This window comes from Chiloscyllium plagiosum, unplaced genomic scaffold (genome assembly GCF_037043375.1).
Source record: "Chiloscyllium plagiosum isolate Xiang-an unplaced genomic scaffold, Cpla_swu_hap1 HiC_scaffold_27, whole genome shotgun sequence".
Taxonomy (NCBI): Eukaryota; Metazoa; Chordata; class Chondrichthyes; order Orectolobiformes; family Hemiscylliidae; genus Chiloscyllium; species Chiloscyllium plagiosum.
Genome location: NW_028270165.1, coordinates 43,657,926 through 43,668,968, shown reverse-complemented (window position 1 = coordinate 43,668,968; position 11,043 = coordinate 43,657,926). Strand labels below are relative to the sequence as shown.

Below are 11,043 nucleotides of genomic sequence, written 5' to 3'. Positions count from 1 at the left end.
AGACGACAACGAGGCCTGCGCCATCGCTTAGGGGAGGCTATTAGTGAATTCATAATTCAGCCTCCACGCCTAGAATTACAATTGTCATCTATCAGTTTTACTTTTCCATAATAAAGCCTGGGAGATTTATTGTGGAGACACCGGGGACAGTCTGCAGACACATCCATATCAGGAGGAACTAGCTTTCTTACTCCGGGGCCGTCGCCCTTCGAGCCTTTCAGTGTTTTGCCTGTTCCCGATTTCTCTCATTGGCTCGGAGGCGAGAAGGGGTTTGAATTCCTGATGTGCAGGAATGACAATTCTTTCAATGTCTCAGATCAGTTCATGTCCCGAGAACCTCAGAGTCAATCTCCCGGCCTCTTCCACAAGGGGACGCTGTCTGGACTGTCTCTCCTCAGTCGGACAGTTCATCTTTCATTCTCCTCTAAATCCGCTTCCCAAAGAGTTTCAAAAGATTCACAAAGCTGGAGACTGGGATTTCTGTTTTTCCTCATGAACATTTTTCCATTTCCTAACTGACAATATTTTGCCAAAATCTCTTCCCAATTATACACATTGCGTCATGTCCAGGGATGAGGAATTTCCATTTTGGAGAGACATTCCCAAGGTTGGGAATGTTCGCTTTGGAGCAAAGAAGGTTAACTGGAGATTTCCTGGGGCTGTTGGTAATGATGGGAGAAGAAGCGGTGGGAATGGGCAGATTAATGATCAGAAGAACCAATTGCCACTGACCAGAGTCAGTTACCAGAGGACAGGGATTGAAGTTCTTGAATGAAAAGCAGCACTTGATCCGAATAAACACAGAGAATACTGCAGAAAGCCAACAGGTCGAGCAGCATCTGTGGAAAGGTAAACAGAGCTGACGTTGTGAGGCTAGTACGTTGTTTGTTCAGAACCCGAGGTTCCTGCATGGCAATCAATTCCCAGACATGAGAAAACGTGGCTTTATTGAGCCGGGTTTTGTGAAGTTTGAGCGATAGTGCAACCAACAGGAAGTCATTTAAAATCGCCAGCGAAGAAAGCATAGTCAGCAGGTTACCAGCCTGGGCGGGGGAGCCCCAAAGCATCTCTACGCCAACACCTTAAGTGTTCGGCCACAGCTAAGCGCCCAAAGTTGTGGTCTAAAATTTCTCATGGAATGGTTCTAACAGGAAAGGTGAGTATTGGGCTTGTCCTGTCCGCGCCATAGCCCCAACGTATCCTGTTTCCCTGGATTTGATCAGGACGGAGGAGGCTGATGGGAGATCGAACTGAACTACACACATTGATGAGGGATAGAGCGGGTGGGAAGGATCCATTCCCATGCGTAGAGAGATTAATAATCAGGGCCTAAAATAAGGAGCCACTTCAAGAAATTTGGGGTTCATTCAGCAAAGCTAATGTAGAACTGTTCACAGAAAATTGTGATGAAAGTCTCTCGAATTATTTTGATGAGAAGTGTTGATGATGCTAATACAATCGGTAGGATGAACGTAGATTGGTAAATGTATTTGGTGACAGTTCTGTTCTCGCCCTGTGAGCGAAACCTGGATCTGAAGGAATAAAAGGGACATTAACAACATCGATCTGAAATTGGATACGTGACAAGAAACAGAGCCATCATTAACAGTTGGCTTTTGAACTGGAGAAGGTTTCTCGTGAAATTAGCTTGAGGCTTGAGGTATGCAAGGTCAAGATAATTTAGGTAAAACACGGAAACGCTTTCCTCATTAGCAGACAGTGAAAGGATTACAAGACGCAAATTAAACATTTTCGATAAGTGATAAGTGGACTGGGAAGATAAGTATTATAAACTGTGAACAACAAAGTTCTGGAGCACAACCCTTTCATTCAAAGACCGAAAACATCCAGGACCTGATTAATCAGATTGCATTGTGGTGCTTTTCTGCAAAACATCCACTTGCAATATCCTACAAAAGAGTGACAAAACCCATCCCTGTCAGCCCAGGATAGAAAATCCGAAGGGATGAACGTTTGCTGATTTTCTGAAGATTCACAAAGCTAAGACTGGGTTTTGGTGATTGTTTCCTTTCCACTCCCAGGAGCCGCAGTGGTTGAGGCGGTGAGTTGGGGAAAGTAAAATGTGGCCGTGAGCAGCGTGTGGGGCTATTTCAGCTTCCCCTCATCTGACAGCGCTGTGACTTGACTCCGAAGTTCTCAGGGACATTGACTGACGCGAGACAGTGAAAAGATTCCCATTCCCGCAGATCGGGACTTCAAACCGTATGCCGGCTTCAGGACAATGAGAAAGATTAATTAGGGTGTGTGAAGAAGCTGTGAGCTGCATTTCAAACAGGTAGGTGGAGTCAGATCCGTCATCCATTGCGCCCGGGCCCTGTGCGTATCTAACGCCACCATGCTTCAGAGTTTCTGACGTTAACACGGACATGCGCAGCAATGGGAACCTTCACAAGGTGAACAACCAAAGATAATCACCGTCACTGATTCCCTTCCACAGGCCCAACTTTGTGAAGCAGTATCTTTCACTGGCAAAGGAAACACCCTTGTCCTCAGGTGCCTGCTTCATTTCGATCACGATTTCAAGCCTCTCACTGTTCTAATCTCATTACCAAACACTTGACTCAGCCTCAAAGGAAGCTCTGCGGGTATCTGCTTGTTCCACCCGAACAGGCAGTGAGTTGCAGATTCCCACCAGTCCCAATGTGAGTGAAATACCTTTCCCCCTCCACTGATTTGAATCTTAAAGAAGAAGCCGGGGAGCAAGCTCCCTTTCTTTTCGACGACATTTGTCATTTTGTAGTCGGCCGGGGTCACACCTGCGAGGGGAAACCGCAATGGATTTCAAGTCCATCGCATTAACCACTCGGCCCACGAATGCAGAACCACACTGACAGCTTCACTTCCCAGGTCTGTCTGCCTGTGGAGCTGCGAATGAGTGAATCATCGCAGAGTTTGTTTGAATCCAATCACTTCACAGTGTTTCGAAAGGGTTACATATCTGCACATGGCGAGTCGAGATGTTTCATCCCAAAAGTTGAAATGAACTTTCAGTTAAAAACAAAACTAGAAATTGCAGGAGGAACTCAGCAGTTCAGGCAACATCTGTGGAAAGAAAATCAGAGACAACATTTCTGAACTCTGTTTTCTCCGACAGGCACTGTCAAAACTGCTGCGTTTCTCTTTTTGTCTCGGCTTCTCAGCATCCGCAGTCCCTTCCGTTCGACATTAATTCAATTCAGAAACCCCTTATGGAGAAGATTTCCGTTTATGGAACATTTTCCTGACCCCTTTAAGAGCGGACAGCCTCGAAGCCAAGGAAGGGCATCGCACACACCGCCCCTGGGGGGGCTCGAACTACCAACCTTTCGGTTAATAGCCGAACGCCCTGACCAATTGCGCCACAGAGACAGGCGGAGGAGTGGGCTGCGCCATCGCAGTGGGGAGGCTATTAGTGAATTCATAATTCAGCCTGCTACGCCGAGAATTACAATTGTCGTCTATCAGTTTTACTTTTCCACAATAAAGCCTGGGACATTCATTGTGGAGACACCGGGAACAGTCTGATCCTACTCTCTGCAGACACATCCATGTCACGAGGAACTAGCTTTCTTACTCCGGGGCCGTCGCCCTTCGAGCCTTTCAGTGTTTTGCCTGTTCCCGAGTTCTCTCATTGGCGCGGAGGCGAGAAGGGGTTTGAATTCCTGATTGCAGGAACGACAATTCTTTCAATGTCTCAGATCAGTTCATGTCCCGAGAACATCTGAGTCAATCTCCCGGCCTCTTCAACAAGGGGACGCTGTCTGGACTGTCTCTACTCAGTCGGACAGTTCATCTTTCATTCTCCTCTAAATACGCTTCCCAAAGAGTTTCTAAAGATTCACAAAGCTGGAGACTGGGATTTCTGCTTTGCTTCATGAACATTTTTCCATTTCCTAACTGACAATATTTTGCCAAAGTCTCTTCCCAATTGTACGCCTTGCGTCATGTCCAGGGATGAGGAATTTCCATTTTGGGGAGACATCCCAAGGTTGGGAATGTTCGCTTTGGAGCAAAGAAGGTTAACTGGAGATTTCCTGGGGCTGTTGGTAATGTTGGGAGTAGAAGCGGTGGGAATGGGCAGATTAATGATCAGAACAATCAATTGCCACTGACCAGAGTCAGTTACCAGAGGACAGGAATTGAAGTTCTTGAATGAAAAGCAGCACTTGTGCCGAATAAACACAGAGAATACTGCAGAAAGCCAACAGGTAGAGCAGCATCTGTGGAAAGGTAAACAGAGCTGACGTTGTGAGGCTGGTACGTTGTTTGTTCAGAACCCGAGGTTCCTGCATGGCAATCAATTCCGACACACGAGAAAACGGGACTTAATTGAGACGGGTTTTGTGAAGTTTGAGCCATAATGTAACCAACAGGAAGTCATTTAAAATCGCCAGCGAAGAAAGCATAGTCAGCAGGTTACCATCTTGAGCGGGGGAGCCCCAAAGGATCTCTACGCCAACACCTTAAGTGTTCGGCCACAACTACACGCCCAAAGTTGTGGTCTAAAATTTTTCATGGAATGGTTCTAACAGGAAAGGTGAGTATTGGGCTTGTCCTGTCCGCGCCATAGCCCCAACGTATCCTGTTCCCCTGGATTTGATCAGGACAGAGGAGGCTGATGGGAGATCGAACTGAACTGCACACATTGATGAGGGATAGAGCGGGTGGGAAGGATACATTTCCATGCGTAGAGAGATTAATAATCAGGGCCGAAAATAAGGAGCCACTTAAAAAGATATGGGGTTCATTCAGCAAAGCTAATGTAGAACTGTTCACAGAGAATTGTGATGAAAGTCCCTCGAATTATTTTGATGAGAAGTGTTGATGATGCTAATACAATCGGTAGGATGAACGTAGATTGGTAAATGTATTTGGTGACAGTTCTGTTCTAGCCCTGTGAGCGAAACCTGAATCTAAAGAAATAAAAAAAGGGATATTAACAACATCGATCTGAAATTGGATACGTGACAAGAAACAGAGCCATCATTAACAGTTGGCTTTTGAAGTGGAGAAGGTTTCTCGTGAAATGAGCTTGAGGCTTGAGGTATGCAAGGTCAAGATAATTTAGGTAAAACACGGAAACGCTATCCTCATTAACAGACAGTGAAAGGATTGAAAGACGCAGCCTAAACATTTTCGATAATGTTTAGGGGACTGGGAAGATAAGTATTATAAACTGTGAACAACAAAGTTCTGGAGCACAACACTTACATTCAAAGACCGAAAACATCCAGATCCTGATTAATCAGATTGCATTGTGGTGCTTTTGTACAAAATATCGACTTGCAATGTCCTACAAAAGAGTGACAAAACCCAATCCTGTCAGCCCAGGATAGAAAATCCGAAGGGATGAACGTTTGCTGATTTTCTGAAGATTCACAAAGCTAAGACTGGGTTTTGGTGATTGTTTCCTTTTCACTCCCACAAGCCGGAGTGGTTGGGGCGGTGAGTTGGGGAAAGTGAAATGTGCCCGTGAGCAGTGTGTGGGGCGATTTCAGCTTCCCCTCATCTGACAGCGCTGTGACTTGACTCTGATGTTCTCAGGGACATTGACTGACGCGAGACAGTGAAAAGATTCCCATTCCCGCAGATCGGGAATTCAAACCGTATGCCGGCTTCAGGACAATGAGAAAGATTAATTGGGGTGTGTGAAGAAGCTGTGAGCTGCATTTCAAACAGGTAGGTGGAGTCAGATGCGTCATCCATTGCGCCCCGCCCCTGTGCGTATCTCACGCCACCATGCTGCAGAGTTCTGACGTTAACACGGACATGCGCAGCAATGGGAACCTTCACAAGGTGAACAACCAAAGATAATCACCGTCACTGATTCCCTTCCACAGGCCCAACTTTGTGAAGCAGTATCTTTCACTGGCAAAGGAAACATCCTTGTCCTCAGGTGCCTGCTTCATTTCGATCACGATTTCAAGCCCCTCACTGTTCTAGTCTCATTTCCAAACACTTTGCTCATTGCTTCAAAATAAACTCTGCGGGTATCTGCTTGTTCCACCCGAAGAGGCAGTGGGTTGCAGATTCCCACCAGTCCCAATGTGAGTGAAATACTTTTCCTCCTCCACTGATTTGAATCTTAAAGAAGAAGCCGGGGAGCAAGCTCCCTTTCTTTTCGACGACATTTCTCATTTTGTACTCGGCAGGGTTCACACCTGCGTGGGGAAACCGCAATGGATTTCAAGTCCATCGCATTCGCCACTCGGCCCACCAATACAGAACCACACTGACAGCTTCACTTCCCAGGTCTGTCTGCCTGTGGAGCTGAGAAAGAGTGAATCAGCGCAGAGTTTGTTTGAATCCAATCACTTTACAGTGATTCGAATGGGTTAAATATCTGCACACGGTGTTTGCAGATATTTAGGTGTTTCATCCCAAAAGATGAAATGAACTTTCAGTTCAAAACAAAACTAGAAATTGCAGGAGGAAATCAGCAGGTCAGGCAACATCCGTGGAAAGAGAATCAGATACAACATTTCAGAATTCTGTTTTCTCCGACAGGTCCTGTCAAACCTGCCGAGTTTCTCTTTTTGTCTCGGCTTCTCCGCATCCGCAATCCCTTCCGTTAGACATTAATTCAATTCAGAAATCCCTTTGTGGAGAAAATTTCCGTTTGGGGACATTTTCCTGACCCCATTAAAAGCGGACGGCTTTGAAGCGAGGGAAGAACAGAGAACACACCACCCCTGGGTGGGCTCGAATCACCAACCTTTCGGTTAATAGCCGAACGCGCTGACCAATTGCGCCACAGAGACAGGCGTTGGCGTGGTCTGCGCCATCGCTTAGGGGAGGCTATTAGTGAATTCATAATTCAGCCTCCCCGCCTAGAATTACAATTGTTGTCTCCCGCGCAGTCTTGCGAGAGATCCTGGCTTTCTTAACTTGACTTGTGCAAAATGCCCGATTAAACTTCTCAAAAAGAACCTTCGTTAAACGAGGCTGGGCTCCCTGGAGTAAGAATGGGACAGGAAGTGAAATGATTGGAGATAGCATTGAACAGTTTGACGTGTTTACTTCCCTAATTTTCTTATCCCTGTGCCAATTGGCACGTGGCTTGGGCAGCAATGTTATTACACACACTGGAGCAGTGGAATTTGAACCTGAGCCTCAGGGCTCTATGGGAGACTACAGCTGCACCACAAAAAAACTGGAGTAAATAGGTCCTCTTCTGTTGAATGAGAGGAAACAGTTTCCTCCTCAACATGAGACACGACCACTGTCCCCTCCGTGCCCATTACAATAAATTGAGCCGCCTCCTGTTGAATGAATGAGTGGGAACCCCTCTCTGAGCTCCAAGAAGCGGGGGGCCCGGCTGGAGGCTGGATTTGCTCAACGCTTGTATCTATTAACTTTTTCAAATGGTACCTACTGTATGGGAGTATGGTTTACATTAAAACCGGAGGATCATGTCAGAGTGTTTGTTTATATTTAGCAGTTGTTGTTGGTAAAATACACTCCCTGGAGGAGCACCTTCTATGATGCTGCATTTCTTGCCTTCTGCCCTTCCCCCATTTGTTATCTCTCATCTCGATTTTACATTTTCAGTCAAATTTAATTTCACATTCATCAGCCTTGGTATTCACTGTGTATTATTGATTAATCTGTTGGATTGTTGTAAAACAAAATTAATGGTGTAATTTCATTTATGTTGTCTGAGTTTGACATTGAATGTGCAGGTGTGAATGCCAGTAAGTTGTAAAAATAAATCAAGAACTTGTGCTTTTTAAACAAAAAGACGAGTTCAATGGTATTACTGGCATTGTCTCCTTTGAGGATGATGATTATAGTCTGACCAACAAACCATTTCATGCAGTCACCCAGTTTAATTAAAGTCTTTTGGAAAATAATTCTGGCAGGCAAAGATTTATACAACCCAAAATACGGTTGGTAATCATGTGTATTCTTATCTTTTAAGCCATAACAGATGGCATCGCGTGGCGGTTTGAGACTGAAACTTCGCTGGAAAGAATGTAGATTGATGAGGGAAGTCAAAATGGCAGAGTCTCGGGCCACAATCTATCAGTCTGGCTTGATTGCATGAGTGGTGGTTCTTCAAAAGCACCTTCCAAGTCATGACCTCAACCACCAAGAACAGACAAGTGTGAACACAGGATTCCCACTGCAAGATATATCGCATTGTTTCTTTGTTATTGACCAAAATGCTGGAACTCACTCCTGAACATTGTTGCAGTCGAGAACATGTTTGTGAAGCAATTGAAGAGGCAGTTCAGCACCACCTTTCCAAGGTCAGTTTGGGAAGAGTTGTTGGCACAGCCAATGATATTCACATCTCATGAAATAGTAAGCAAAGAGCCCACGGTGTTGGGAGGCTGTATGTTAGCATGGATAGATGATTGGCTAACTACCACAGTTGTGGTAAGGGGCATGTTCAGGATGACAACTTGTAACTAGTGGTGTACCACAGGGATCAGCGCTGAGGCCAACATTATTTACAATATATATACGAATTACTTGGATAAGTAAAGTGAAGGTACTATTGCTAAATTTGCAGAAGAGACAGTTGATGTGAAAGCAGGTGGTGAGGATGATATTAGATATCTGGAGAGGGATATAGACAGGTTAAGCAAATGAGCGAAAACTTGGCAGATGGGAAAATGAGGTAATACAGTTTGCCAGGAGATGAAGAACTGAATATTAAATGGAGAAAGCTTTAGAATAGAGGGATTTGGAATCACGTCCACGAATCTCTTCATCCAATTTCAGTGAGGAATAGGGAGGCAAATGGGAGGTTAGCCTTTTCAATAGAGTAGAAATGTAGGGAGGTTATAGTGAACCTATGTAAGGCATTAGTCAGGCCACAACTGAATACTGTGAACAATTTAGGGTCCTTTACCTGAGGAAAGATATATTGGCATTGGAGGCAGTCCAGAGAACGTTGACCATGATGATACCAGGGATCGAAAGAATGTCTTATGAGGAGAACTGTGCTTATTAGAAGTTAGAAGAATTAGAGGTAACCGTATTGTCACGTACAAGATTCTGAGGAGACTTGACAGGCTAGACGTGGAAAAGTGGGTGAGTCTGGGCCCAGAGGAAGTAACCTCCAAATAAGAGATTGCATGTTTAGGACAGATAGGAATTTCTCCTGAGGGCAGTAAATCTGTGGAACTTGATACTACAGAGGGCTGTTGAGTCTGGGTTGTTACGTGCATTCAAGGCTGAGATAGATTTTTTTTAATCAGTAAGTGAATTGAGGATTATGGGGAAATGGCAGCAAAATGGAGTAAATGTTTCCCAGAATAATCGTGATCTGAATAAATGGCAGAGTCCACTCAATGGGCTGAATTGAATAGTAAATAGTAAGATGGAAAAGGATGCAACTGGCAATTACAGACCAGTCAGTGTTGGGAAGCCTAGAGGTTGTAGGGAGTTGGTGGCATTTGGGCATTGTTACTGGATTTAACATCTGGAGTTTCAAATTGATGCTGCTATGGCCCCGATGCAATTTGAAATCAATTTATGTATCTGGAATATAAACTTATCGCTGCTTTGGTGATCTTATCAATTGTCATAAGTACCTATCTTGTTCACTAATTACCTTTTTTTAAAGGAAGGAAATCTTCAGTCCTTTCCCAGTTTGGTGAATGTGTCACTCTTGATCCAAAGTCATGCAGTTGACTCTTAACTGCCCTCTGAATTGGAACTTGGTTATTTTTTGGGAGACCAAGTGTCACGTTCCATGAATGAATAAAGAAAAATATTCAGGACAAGATTGTCAATGTCACTATCAGTGAAGGGAAGATTGTGATCTCGTGATACTGGCTAAGTAGCCCAGAGATCTCAGTCTTCTGATAACAAAAATTAAAATCCCATCATGGATGCTAGTGGACTTTATTTTCAACGAATAAAAAGATCTTGAAGTGAGAGTTTGTCTCAGTTCTGGCAACCAGGAAACCATTATTGGCTAAGACAATGAATTGCAGATGTTGGAGATCAGCAACAAAAGGCACAATTGCTGGGGAAATGCAGCAGGTCAGGCAGCATCTATGGAAAGAAAATTGTTAATGTTTTGAATCCAGCCTAATTTTGAAGGGCCACAGGACTCAACACAGTAACACTGTCGTCTCCTCATAGATTCTGCCAGAACTGTTGTTTTTGTCCAATCATTACAGAGTGTTGTGAAAGTGTTCTTTTAGGGAGGGAAATCTACCACTCACAACCCTGCACACGCGTGCACACGCTCACATCATGTGACTCCAGACCTATTACAATGTGATTGACTCTCAACTGCCTTCTAGCATGTAGCCAATTGCTCAGTCCAAAGACCATGGGGGATGGGGAGCAAATGTTGGACGTGCAAGCAACAATTCCATCCCTCAAAATATTTTCTTATATATTTTAAAGCATAGGTTAATGAAGGACAACCAAAACAAAGTGCTATGGGAAAGTCATGCCCAACTAACCTGATTTGCTTGTAGTTATAAATATTGTTTTAAAATCCTCTTCAGAGAGGACATTGGTTCCATCATTGATGCAATACTGCATGCAATTCTGTGCTTTCTGCTGCAGGAAGGGTGTTGTGAAACTTGAAAGAGTCAGAAAACATTTACAAGGATGCTGCCAGGGTTGGAGGGTTTGAGCTACGGGAAGAGGCTGAATAGACTGGAGCTATTTTCTCTGGAGCTTTGGAGACTGAGGGGTGACATTAAATACATTTACAAAATCACGAGGGACATGGGTAGGGTAAATAGGCAAGGTCTTCAACCTTGGGGTGGGGGAGTCCAAATTAGAGGGCATAGGTTTAAGGTAAATGGCAAATGGAGTTTAATATAGATAAGTGTGAGGTCTTACATATTGTATAGTCAAATAAAGGTAGGAATTTCATGGTGAATGGTAGGACCTTAAGGAGTGTAGTCGAACAGAGGGATCTTAGAGTACATGTTCACAGTTCTCTGAAAGTGGAGTCACAGGTAGAAATTTTTGGCACACTGGCCTTCATCAGTCATGGCATTCAGTATAAAATACCGAATCAGAGTCGAGATAAGCACCAAATAATAACACATACCAACAAGCACC

General features: G+C 44.4%; 1 non-coding gene across 1 annotated transcript; it reads right to left on the bottom strand.

The window, feature by feature from the left end:
- Nucleotides 1-6,687: 6,687 nt before the first annotated feature.
- Nucleotides 6,688-6,761, bottom strand: trnan-auu (transfer RNA asparagine (anticodon AUU)). Its single transcript has one exon. It is a non-coding gene; the product is annotated as a tRNA-Asn (tRNA).
- Between the last annotated feature and the right edge of the window lie 4,282 nt (nucleotides 6,762-11,043).